The sequence below is a fragment of the Crocodylus siamensis genome, chromosome 5 (genome assembly GCF_052110815.1).
Source record: "Crocodylus siamensis isolate JL-2025a chromosome 5, ASM5211081v1, whole genome shotgun sequence".
Taxonomy (NCBI): Eukaryota; Metazoa; Chordata; order Crocodylia; family Crocodylidae; genus Crocodylus; species Crocodylus siamensis.
Window position 1 is genome coordinate 191,162,064 of NC_143399.1, and position 13,066 is coordinate 191,175,129.

General features: G+C 44.7%; 1 long non-coding RNA gene across 1 annotated transcript in view; it reads left to right on the forward strand.

Annotated features, from left to right (window-relative positions):
- LOC149865066 (uncharacterized) overlaps positions 1 to 13,066 on the forward strand; it is a 27,175-nt gene continuing 14,109 nt past the window's right edge. Inside the window, exons 1-2 of the long non-coding RNA XR_016442364.1 lie at positions 1 to 130; positions 1,118 to 1,188. This is a non-coding gene — a long non-coding RNA (uncharacterized LOC149865066). The remainder of the gene's footprint in view (positions 131 to 1,117; positions 1,189 to 13,066) is intronic.

The following is a 13,066-nucleotide window of genomic DNA, read 5'->3' on the forward strand; positions in this document are numbered from 1 at the left end:
GCCCGCGGGGCACGCCCGCTCTCCCCTCCCGGCCGCGCTCCCGGGGCTCAGGCATGGATGTCATTAGCCGCCGACTCGGAAGAATGAAGTGCTATGGCAGAAGAGCTGCAATAAGAGCCACATGTTCCAGGTAAACCTGCTGAACCTGTGTCAAGTGGGAAACCAGCAATATTTAATCCACCCCCCTGCTGTGAAACCCCTGTGCACACCAACTTCCTCAGCACGAGGAATGCTGATTGTTTCTGGGGCTGAAACGCTTCTTTCTTCTTCTTCTTCCTATACATCCAGCCCATCTTGATGTCATCTGTGACTCTCTTCTCAGATTCTCCTATGCTGAATCTTTTATTCTTCTCTTTCTCCTTCCTCCATTCATATGCCCTACAGGATCATAATCTAGCCAGGCTGCTTCCTTGCCTTCAGAAGGGAGTAGCTTTCTTTGATCCTGGTGCTGCACCAGGTGGAGGAGACCTGGATTAAATCAGGATCCAAAGGGACAATCCTGACCACTGCTTTTTCTGTGCTGTCAAATGAGTCAGCTAGGTGCAGGCAGACAGAAGGGGTTTCTGCAGAGGCTGAGAGCACTAGGCTAAGTGACTTAATAGGTCTTTCCCAACCAGTTCATGAGACTCTGCAACACTCCTACTATGTGAGGGCAGTTCTTGCAGCATCCTTTTTTTCAGTGACTGCTGGAGATGTGTAGTTACAATAAGGGCTGGATTCACAAATGGATTCAGTTGCCTAAATGCTGTCTTACTACCACTGCAGGCACTTCAGTCTAAAATTGAGGTCCAGGTTTGGAAAGTGCCTGCAGGCATAAGTGGGTGGTCAGACCCTGGGGGTTGGGACCTGCTGTTTCAGTGGTATAGACAAGTCCTCTGTGTAGCCCTGAATCCTTCTGTGGATCTGGTCCTACATGTTCAACATTCACAAAACATAAAAACAGAGGCATCCATTTCCAGTTGCTGGTGATGCATTAATTGTTGCTGCACACAGTAGCTGTTTGCACCACAGCTTGATTGCGAGAGCTAATGCACAGGATGAGGTTTTCATTTCATGGGATGGCTTGACTGCTCAGGTGATTGATAATGGAAAACTAATCCTTTCCCCTCTGCTCCAGTTCAGCTCCAGCCAGCTGAGAGCAAATGGAAATTACCACGTGATCATTATTCAGTGGCTGTCATGGACTAGGTATGGCAATTCCTCTCCTTTGTTTATTTTTATTCTTTTTCATTTAGTTGTGTGAAGCCCAGATGCCTAGGCTTGGAGTTGAGAAGGAACTGATTGGTGAGAATTTGTCTTTCTTTGCAACCTAGGAAGCAGATCTCATACAAAGAGCTTTGGGATATATTACGACTCCAAAGGCCCCTGTAATGGAAAGGAATTGATTAGATGTGATATGTTTGTATCTCATTCTCTACCAGTCACACCCAGTACTGAAGTCCCCTCAGCACTAAAATGCTTTAACTATTTTGGGCTTGACACAGGGATATGTTGATGAAATGAAATGGCCTGTAATCTAGAGAAAGTCAAGTATATAGTCTAATGGTCCTCTGTGTGCCCAAGCTCTGTGAAGATTTTGTTTCAGAAGGGCAGACATATTATCAACCTGACTCAAAGCCCACCGAAGTCAACGCGAAGATTCCTGTCACCTCTGGAACTTGGACTGGACTCTGAAGTCCGCAGACAAAAAGAGCACTGGTGGTGTCACTGGAGCAGAGCTGAACGAATCACATTGTTGGCAGACTTGATGGTCGCAAGTGATCAGAATTTCCATTAATTTTATCTCTTAGACTAATTTATCTGCAGTTTTAAGTAATTTATGTGTGGCACTAATTTATTGTCTGGCTAGTCAGTTTGCTGCAGGTGTAATTGTCTCCATTCAAAAAGAAAGGACGGTAGCAATTCCCACTTATGCCTTCAAAATACAACTGGAGCTGGATTGTGGTTGTCCCCATGGAAGGGGGACATTTGCCCAGTTCGAGCTGGGTTGGTTTGCTGGATAGAACTGACCTTTGGACAGCCAGGAGGAAGAACGGACCCATATTTCTAATGGATGACTAGCCATTGGAGCAAACTGCCAGGGCTTCTCTTGGCATTCTCCATTTGAGACTGGATTCCTTGCTGGAAAGCTCCAGCCAAATACAAGTTCTCTGCAGTGGTGAGCTTTTGAAATGTAATGGTCTGTGATATACAGGAGGTCAGACTAGATGATCTAATGGCTTTCTCTGGCCTTAAACTCTGTGAATCCATAAAGCACGTCTTGCGGTAGCAGCTAGGTTCTATTTTATAAATGTTAATGAGTAATTACATTAGATTGTCCACAATCATTGACGTTAATCACTGTCCTTTTGCCAGGAATAATAAAAACAGGAATTGAATAGTTTAAGCCATATGACAGCATCTCTCCAAAGGACTTGTTCTGGGGCTCCTATGGGAGCTGGGGGTTGGAAGGATGTCAAGTGCAGGTAGTTCCAGGTTCTGGGCCTTCACATGGGGACACTAGACTGCTTTTTGTGGTGTGATTGTGAGGGTGAGAGCCTGCTAGATGAGATTAGATCAAATCAACCATCTACTGTATTTAGGCTGTAAGGGGATACAGGGGATACAAGTCACTCCGGGCCTAATCAAAAGTCCATTGAAACCAAGGAGAAGATATCCATGAACTTCAGTGAGAGTTGTATAAAACTTGGAGATAAGAACGCCGTCTCCTAGTTCAACAGCTTTCCTCCATGGTCCCCTTCCTTGCTGGTCCCTATCCCCTTCCATCTACTTTAACCTGCAAGCCTCAGTCTCTCTCAACCTGTGCAGAACCTTATGGATGGTCTCATACATGTACTGATGATGTAGCATTGGCATGTGACATGCATCTTTTGAAAGGGTGGATGAAAACTTTGTAGGTCAGGAGGCATCCAGGCAAAAACCCTGCTTTGGACAGCGCTGAGATTTGGTGTAGTCTGACTGGTTTAAACAATTTAATATCTTGCTCTTTGCAATGGTGTGTATGAGGTTCTTCCTGCCAAAGGTAGAATCAGCAGGCGGGAAGGGAGAGGTTCACTATTGACTCAACCCAATGATGTGTAATGCACTGTAATGTTGAACATCATGTGTTGTAATGTTGTAATATGAACTGCAATGCCTAGAAGCCTCCAGAGGATGGGGGAATGAACTGCAAGAAGCACTACAACACCCAGGGAGCAGGAGCAGCATGGGAGCATGGGTTGGCATGGGAGAGAGGGAGACGTGTGGCCAGAGAGTTGGAAGGAGTGGCAGAGCTAGGAGCTAGAACTGCAAGCTGCAGCAGCAGGGCTCAGACGTGCAGCCCTGGCAGATGGCAATTAAGTGTTTTATGGGACCAGACGCTGGTTTGGAGCCCCCTGGAGTTGTGGGAGGCGTTAAGGTTCTCAAGTGTGTATATCACGGTGTTAGCGTTTCCTACCAGTTACCAGTTCTTGGGTGATTTCATAGTTTCATAGTTTGTAGGGTCGGAAGGGACCTGAGTAGATCATCTAGTCATCAAAGTGTCACTGTATACTTCCTATTACCCAGATCCTATGTGTATGTACCTCAGTGTTAATGTTTATTTAGCTGTGTCTGCCCCTCTCTCCTTAGCCTGTTGGCTTGTGAGCCTAATCCCCAGCATTCCCTATAAGGAAAGTGGGAACTTCCCTTGCTGACTTCCTGTGCCAGTTCTTGGGCTTGTGGGGTTTGGTACAGGTGTCTTTAGTTGGGCAGCAGAATTTCAGCAGGTATTCCAAGGACACAAATCCTCTCCAGCCTCTCACGATAAGGGATGTTGACTCTGAACCTATGTATCCATAAAAAATCTTTTTTCTCTTCCATGAATACCTCTGGCAGCACCTGCTTTTTGGTAAGTGTCCCAGAATCAAGGACAATTAGGAGCAGTGGAGCTGAGTACCCTGCCCCTTCTCTGCTTAAACCAGAGGCAGAGTTCCTCTGCCTGGTGTGGTAATCAGCATTTCTTCACCACTCCCAGTCTTTGCTGGAGGGTGCAGGACAGCCTCCCTGTTTTAATTATGGCTCAGAACATACCAGTTCCTGGGGCTGAATACCTCTTCTAATCCAACCAAGGAGGACAAAAGCATTTATACAGATTTGTTCTTGCTTTGAAAATATTAGTTAAAATTGATTTCTGTGCTAACTGTCCTTCCCTGGTATGGCTAATGATGCATCCAACCCTGAAGCCTAAGATTTAGCTCCATTTTCAAAGCACGCTTTTACTAGTACTCCTGATCCGGCTGATTCTTTCTGGAAGACAGAGAAGAGGAAGAGTAGCTGTAACCCCAGCTGACTTCCTGCCCTTTGGGCAGGGGGCTGGACTCAGTGATGTCCCAAGGTCCCTTCCAGCCCTGATGTCTATGAAATCTATGAAATCTATGAAATGTATGCACCAGCAGGCTCCTGTTAGCATTATGGGTCCATTGTTCAAGCCAAGTCATTTGTGGCAGGGGAAAACTGAGCGAAACACTAGCCCAAGGAGGTGTGTGAGCATCTTTTCCTAGGACTTGTCTTTAGAAATACTCTTTATTTGCTCCCTCAGAAGATGAGAAGCTTGCTTCTTAAAAGCATCTGCTTCAGCCAAGTCATTCTGTCAACATCCAAAGATGGGGATGAAATGTCAGAGTTAACGCCATTTTCCCAGCCATAGGGACAGGTTTCATAAAGAGGCTGACTTTAGCCAGGAAAAATAAAAAAAATTCAGGGCAAGTGAAACTGGATAGTTATAGATTTATACAATGAAAGAAAAAAGAATTGAGGGAGGGAGTGAAAGAAAAATCTGGTTCCCCTTAATTAACTTTCCTTCATTCTTTGGATGAAGAACTGATTCAAGTGTGGGGCCAGAATGTGAACGTACAAGTGCATGAGTTTTTCTTCTTGGGCTGAGGACATGGCAAACAGGAAATAGGAGACCTCCTCTTCTACTTTAAGTCAGGGCTGTTCAACTTCTAAGTGGCCGGGAGCCAACACAACGTGTGAGTCACACTAGTGCAAGCCATGGGCCCCCAGGCCATGCCCTCCAGTTCTGCACTGGGCATGTGAGCAGCTCCCTGCCCCCAACACATCCCTGCACTTCTGTCCCTGGCACCGTGGGCTGTGCCACTGTCCCCTGGGGTGGGAGCAGGAAGTGAAAGCTGAGACAGGGTTTGGGAGCCTAGACCCTGGCTGTTGCACTAGCTGGAGTGATAGGGGAAAAGTGGTGGTGTGGGGGGAGGATGTACATTAACCCCTTGCGAGCTGCCAGCTGGACAGCCCTGATTTAAATGAATCCATGTTTAAGAATTGGTACTACACCATAGGCATTTTAACTGTGTATATGTAATCATGAGCAGGAGTAAGCAGTAGGCAGAAGCCGTGATTCTGTGCGTCAACCCAGGGCCCACTGATCTAACCAAGAGCTCTTGGAGTGCAGGAGACTGTTCCAAGCACATGGTAAATCCATGCACGAGCTCACTAGGACCAGTTATGTATTACTAATTGTTTTCTAATTCTGTTGGCTGCAGAGTCTAGGAGCTCCAGTCACAGATCAGGGCCTCAGACATGGGACAAAGATGTTTCCTATCCCAAAGAACATAGTGTATGGAGGGCTAGAGTCTACTGCCCTACATCTCCCTGGGGAGTGCTTCACTCACTGAAATGGATTTGTCTGAGTAGGGTAACCCATGTGACTGTGTGTGGCAAAACCTAGCCCACGAAGGGAGGCTTTCTTCATTCAGTCATGATCCCTTCAGAGTGACAAGCCTAGTGCAGGTGAGAGAAGGAAGTGTCTCATGGGTAACTGTGCTATCTGTGTTGAGTAGGAATAATCTCTTGGCCCCATTGAATTAAATGGCAAAACTTCCATAGACCCCAGTAGAGCCAGGAAACTCCCACAGATACTACCAGGGCCAAGAATTCACCTTGGGTCATTCTATCTGTGTTCCTCTTGTAGGCTTTAAACCTCCAGATAAAGCCAGTGAAGCAGTCCTGGCTGCATTCAAAAATGCTTGTCCTCAGCAGTGAGCTTGCCAGTTCTTCCAAGCAGGGGAGTAGTTCAACCAGGCTGAATCTTTGGTGAACAGCTCTGTGGAGCTCTACTCAAACAGCATTCATCCTGGTAGGCAATGCTTGCCATTCACAGTTGCATTAGGAGCCCATACTTAATGGTTGTTGTCTGAACAGTGTGTGCAAGCAGTGGCCCATGCAGCAATGGACACCAGCACAGAAAGGCCTTTCAAGAGACAGGCAGGAAAAAAAGTAAAGAAACCTTTTAATATGGTCTTAAGAAAAAGAAGATCAGAAGATGTTTTAAAGAGGTCTGGAATTGCAGACAAAAATTGAGTTGACCCATTGAAGGTGCTTAAACGAGGAGAAATGCTTATAAGTGAAGCATGGGACTAGAAATCAGGAGAGCTGCCTTCAAGGATTTTGCTCAAAATGATACTTTCTCAGGCTCTGTCTCTGCTAGACAAATGCACTGTTGTATCTTCAGAGCAGCTAAGGCTTCCTACTGATCTCATCCCTGCAATGTTTCAGCATGTGCATGCCACAAAGCTTGTGGGTTGTGTGGACACAGCACATTTACTCCAGTTACTGATGCATGCTGCAGAGAACCTGCCCATAGTTCCCAGCTCAGCCATACCCAGTCAGCTATACCAAAATGTAGCAGAACAGCAGGTGAAGATAACATGGTGACCCAAGGTGGAGTTTTTTTGTAAGTTCATAACCTATTGTTGTTGGTAAAAGATCAGTGAGGGATGCAGCAGTGAGGGGTCCATGAGTGGCTGGAGCTGGTTAAAAACCAAAACCAAACAGAGCACATTTTCCACCTAATGAAAACGTTGCCTTATTCATATTTTAACATATTTCTCATTGACAAACAGCATGGGATTTTTTCTGATGGTGTCAAGTGCCAGTCTGACATCTTTAGCACAAAATCAAACATGTACTTGAAAACTTGAAACCATCCTTCTTGAGAGCTTCCAGATTAGGCTTGTTGGCCTGGTGGGCTGAGCTGCCGATGGCTTCCAGCCTGGAAGCAACAAGGATCCACATGTGCATTGGAAAACCTCTGCTCTTTCCCTGCATTCTGGCAGAAGGGCAAGGGGTCTCCTGGCAAGGCCAGGTGGTTTCTAGCTTTGTGCCCAGAGTCTTATTGCAATGGGCCCTGCTGGGAAGGCTGCCCACAGAGGCAAGTACATTTGATTGTCATAGAAACCAGTTAAATAAGATTTGACTTGTAAATGCTGCTCCTCCATTTTTCCAAACTTCCTAAGTTTCCTTCACTGTAGCGATAATAGGATCCAGCCCTAGACTGCGTATTAGGGATTTCATCGTCTCTTATATGAAAAGGAGCACTTTTGACATTTGGTTTGGTACGTAAAATCACCTTAGAATAGTTGTTTAAAGATATTGATGTCACCCATTGTTTCATTCTAGTCACAATTTAGGATCTCACAGAGAATTGGAGCATTTATTGACATTGAAAGTCTCAGCATGTTTAAACTGGTTCAGGCATTTGAATTGGAGTTGTTTGATGGTACTGAGACAGATTTATTAGAATTGTATTTCAAGTGCATGAGTGGATTAGTCATCAACTTCTTGCTCCTGTTTCATTTGCATACATAAATGAGCATAGTGATGCCAGAGCCTGAATTGTGCATGAATTTGTGCAAGTGGAAGGCCACTGTGATTTTTTTTTCATGCTTTTAAAGAGAATGCAGCTTGCAGCAGGCTTGGTACTTGCACAGCTGTTTCTTAGGGGCAGCTGTGCTTCGTATGCCTGCAGACCTTAAGGTAAACTAAGCTTTATTGGAGGGCAAAGGAAAGTTCCTTCAGGAGATGAAATCATGAAAAGTAACATATGGTAAAAGAGTCATTTCTGTATCAACAACTTCTTGATATCAGTCCAGTACAGAAAAACATGGACAAAGCTACACTCATCCCATGGAAAAATGTTTTTATAAAGATCAAATTATCTTATTAAGGCAAATGACTATGTAATCTGGTGAAAAGACTGTGTATGGATTCCAGTGCACAAAGCATATAGTCAGCTACATATATATATATATACACACATAGCTGACTATATATTATATTAACCTGAAATCGTGTCACAATGCTTATATATACACACACACAAGTGTATTACTCTGAATATTTGACAGTTTAATGCAATTATATATATTAACCTCAAATCATTGTCACGCAACTTAGCAGCTTTTCTTCCAGACTAACTTTCATAAGTTCACTTGAAGAACAATACAAATAAAACTATCCCAGATGTGTGTTAAGCGTAGTACTGAGTTGCACACCTTTGCTAGAGCAATCCTCAAGTAGTGCTGCCCACACATGTACTTTCAGAATATCAAGTCATCACCCCTGTTGTGTGTATTTCCATTAACCTGCACAGTTGAAAAGCCCAGCAAGAACTCAGCCTACTCAGGTGCAGTGTAAAACCCTGCCAAAAGGACTTGCATATGATTTATCAGTGTAACACTCTGGCCAAAGCTGAAAAACAGATTTTATTGCCCTTTTAATTTTGATACAAAAACCAGAGAAAGGGTTTAAAACTTCATTGTCCAGGTAAAAAAGCTGAAATAGTGATAATGGCTCTTCGTAGATTATACTACCTAGTTTGAAGGATTGAAATGTTCTGTAACATATCTAATAATCAAACATCATACTTGTGACTAGAATCAATCTAAGGCAAATCACCCTGTATTTTCCATTAGCCTGTGGGGTATAAGAATTAAAATTACAACTGTAGCTGCATGGTTTTCCAATATACAGTATTTTCTCTTGCTTCATTCACACAGTAAATTGGGGGAGAGGGGAGCTTAAAAAAAAAAAAAAAGCACAAAAAAGGCATTTTTTTGCATTAGAAAGCAGGACATTCTCAAGCAGCTTGGCCAAGAGACTAACACCTGTTGGGTCTTCCTCATCTCTGAAAGCTGCAACACTACAAAAAAATAGCAAAGGTTTAGTCTGTGATGTATAGTGAGGCACAGAGGTGTTGGACAGCTGCATAACTTCTATAGCAGGCCTTCTTTAGTGTCCAGTTTTGAAAAAAGCCACTTGCCAGCATTTTCACTTGCTGCAGTTACATTTTAATAGTACAGACAACACTGCTATGAAGAACATTGGCACAACTAGCTTTGCTGATGACAACGAGTTGTTCCCTGCAGAAAAGAAAAATGGTCTTAATTTATTATTCTGCATTTTCCTTTGCCAAACTGCTGTATATACCCAGGATAATACCAAAACACAGATCTGACAGCACACAGAAGGGCAAAAATATGTTGGCATGCCTGGATATGTAAATGAAGCAGCCTGCCAAAGCCACTTTAGCAGATCATGGCAGGCTTGCTGGAAAACTGATTCCTGGGTTAAAGGAAAACACTGGTGAAAACAAATGCAACACACAGGGGTTAAGAAGTGGTACCTACATCCTGCACCTTTTAAATCAATTTTTCTTCCCTTCAATTTACAGTACAAACATTTGGCTTAATCAGTTGTTATTAGGCAATTGTGCCATGAAGGCAGGGAAAGAATACATATGAAAGAGGCACACCTTTAGGTTAAGTACAGACAGTCAAAAAGCCTGATGCTAGTCTGAGCTCTGTAGATTGAACTGATAAACAAGTGACCATTCACTTTTGATTTGGAAATGCAGCCACATGCAGACAGCGGCCCAGGCCAGAAGTTGGCGGGGCATTAAGAGCATGCCTTCCTGCTTGGCTGGAGCAGACAGCTTGGGCCAAAGCTAGCCCACCCACCTGCCCACCCTGTGGGGGTGTGTGTGTGCAAAGCACCTTGGGATGTGGGGGGGACTGTGAGCTACTTGAATCTGGAGGGGATGCGAGACACAAGTTTAATAAGCCAATTTAACCTAAATCAGTTAAGTCTGATACTACATCCATCCAAGTTATCTTAAACTGGTTTTCATAGATTTTCATAGACATTAGGGCTGGAAGGGACCTCGGGAGATCATCGAGTCCAGCCCCCTGCCCAAAGGGCAGGAAGTCAGCTGGGGTCACAGGATCCCAGCAAGATAAGCATCCAATTTACTCTTGAAGCTGTTCAATGTGGGTGCTTGAACCACCTGCGCTGGCAGACTGTTCCAGACCTTGGGGGCTCGGACAGGAAAGAAATTCTTCCTTATGTCCAGCCTGAAACGGTCTTGCAGGAGTTTGTGACCGTTCCACCTCGTCATCCCTTGGGGCGCTCTGGTGAACAGATGTTCCCCCAGATCCTGGTGGTCACCCCTGATAAACTTATAGGTGGCCATCAGATCACCCCTGAGCCTGCGCTTTTCCAGGCTAAAGAGTCCCATGGCTCTCAGCCTGTCATGGTAAGATCTGTTTTCCTGACCTCTGATCATGCGCGTGGCTCTCCTCTGGACTCTCTCAAGCTTCTCCACATCCTTTTTGAATTGTGGAGCCCAAAACTGGATGCAGTACTCCAGCTGCAGCCTCACCAAGGCCGAGTACAAGGGGAGAATGACGTCCCGGGATTTGCTGGAGAAGCATCTATGGATGCACGCCAGCATTTTGGTCGCTTTACTAGCCGCAGCATCGCATTGGAGGCTCATGTTCATCTTGTGGTCAATGATGACCCCCAAGTCTTTTTCTTCTGTAGTGCTAACCAACGTAGCACTGCCGAGCCTATAAGGATGCTGCAGGTTTTTCCTCCCAAGGTGGAGAACCTTGCATTTTTCGGTGTTAAACACCATGAGGTTCTCGTCTGCCCATTTGCTGAGCTTGTCCAGGTCAGCCTGGATCACCCGCCTATCTTCTGGCGTGGATGCTTTGCCCCAAAGTTTGGTGTCATCGGCGAACTTGGCCAGTCCACTTGGCCATTTTGAAAGTGGTTTATGTGCACTGAACTTCTGTTGTGTTACAGATATGAACTGGTTTCCAAGCACTTATACCAGCTTATTTGTAATTTCTGTCCCTAGCCTTATAGAGCAACTAAATAAGATATATATGGCACAAGCTTTTGTAAACCCAAGTACACTTCATCAGATGCTATCTATCAAATGTACCATGAATCACTGTGAAGTGACAACATATTTCAGTTTCCCCCAGCAAAATCTTACTTTCCAAATGATTTTTAGAGGAGGCCACAGCAATCGAATGTGTCAAACTAATCCTGAAGTTGTAGGCTGAAAAAAACAGGTTCTGGCTGAGATAAATGACTGTATGATAAAGGGCAAGACACACTAATTGTTTAGGATGAATAATAGTGAATAAAAAGCAAGTTTTAATTATACAAATAAAAACTGATTGTACTTTTAAACTGCAAACTTTAAGCTGTCTCCTTTAAGGCAGTAACAGCACCTGCAAGGCTTTGCCTCCTGCAACTGCAGCAAGTTAACCTCTTTAGAATCACAAAGCACTAGGCACAATTGCCATCGGCAATAAATGATATTCACTCCTGACTGCAAAAGAAAGCAATTGGACAAGGAAGTGACAGCCTGTCACATTTTGATTAAGGAGGACATTTTAAAGTTTGTTCTAAGAGCAAGGTTGTCCCTGTCCTTCTGGCAGGCTCCAGCTGCAGCAATGTGCATTTCATTTATAGTTTATGTATTCAACCACAAACATGTTAAAGTGGTGCTGGGAAGTCCCCTGAAAGCAGAAACATTTGTTAGGCAGTTGCCATGGCCTAAAGAGTGCTTTTTCTACTTTGCTAGGTCCCCTGCAATTTACAGCCACAACAGTCTCTATGCGATTACAATTTGAGGTTTGAGGATTGGCACAGTTGCTTCTGAGGGAACTGTTTGCATCACACTACTTGACAGACAAGACATACATATTCAAGGGGTGGAATCAACTTAATCTTGCCCACTGAAGTGAGACATCAGCAGTTCCACTGCCAAAGTTTCCCTGCCAGTTTTGTGGATCTAATATTTCCCTGCTTGAAGATTTTTTTTTTGCTGCCAGTTGCATGGAAGACCTGCACAAACAGGGAACAGAAATGAACCCTGCTAATTGACCCTACTAATCTTCCTTCTATACACAAGGTACTGACAATGGCCTGAGGTAAGATGATAGGGAGAGGGGAAAAAAAAAAGGGTTTTGAGCTTCTTTTAAGTCTTCTTTCAGTGTTTATTGCAACACTACCATATATACTTGAATCCAAGATGCCTGAATTTAAGATGACTGCAAACAATTACATTCTATACAGGGAAAATTATGCATCTGTTATAATCTTCCATGTAATCCATTATTGGAAGGTTGTCTTAAAATTTAGCCCCCACACTGCTGCAGGAAACCAAGTTGCAGGGAAAATGGTAGTGTGGGGATGGAGGCAGGCAGCCTGCCTCCCCTTTCTTCTTTCCTACTTGTTCCTGCCACTTGCCTTCTGTTGTCTGCATCCCTACTAATTCTCCCCTCCCAGCCTCTGCTTACACTTTATAGCAGTTTTGGCTCCGACTTAGCCCAGAACATAAGAGCACACAGAGGCTCTGGCCCCAACTGTGGCTTCAACCCCCCTGCCCTGAGCTGGTACTCAAATTCAGACCTAGACTTTATTTTCCCCAGGTTGAATAGCAAGACAGGGGACTAATCTTGGATTTGAGTAAATATGATATAGATATATCTATTAGGGGTGTGTGAAATGGGACGCATTAGATTTGGATTCAGCCTGAATTGAGGACAGTGATTCAATTAGTTGATTTGGATCACTGTCCCAATGCAATTAAGGCTAAATCCAAACCTGAAGATTCAATGCTGATTTGGCCATAGACACAGCTTTAAATGTTTTTTCATACCTTGAGGTACCAACTTGTAAACACTGTGACGGTGGGTGAGATGGAGTGTGTCGTTCTCCCCCCCACCACCGTGCTCAGTGGCAGACCCAGAAGTGGACCAGAAGATCCCCCACCCCCACTCTCCCTCTGCTTGGCGATCGGCCACAGGGGAACCCTGGGTGCCCCCCCAGACCCAGGAAGTACCAGTTGCCGAACTAGGAGGCAGGAGCCCCCCAGTGACCCAGAAGCGCTTCTGGTCCACTTCCAGATCTGCTGCCAAGTGTGCTGGGGACCCCTCCGTGCTCCTGTGGGACC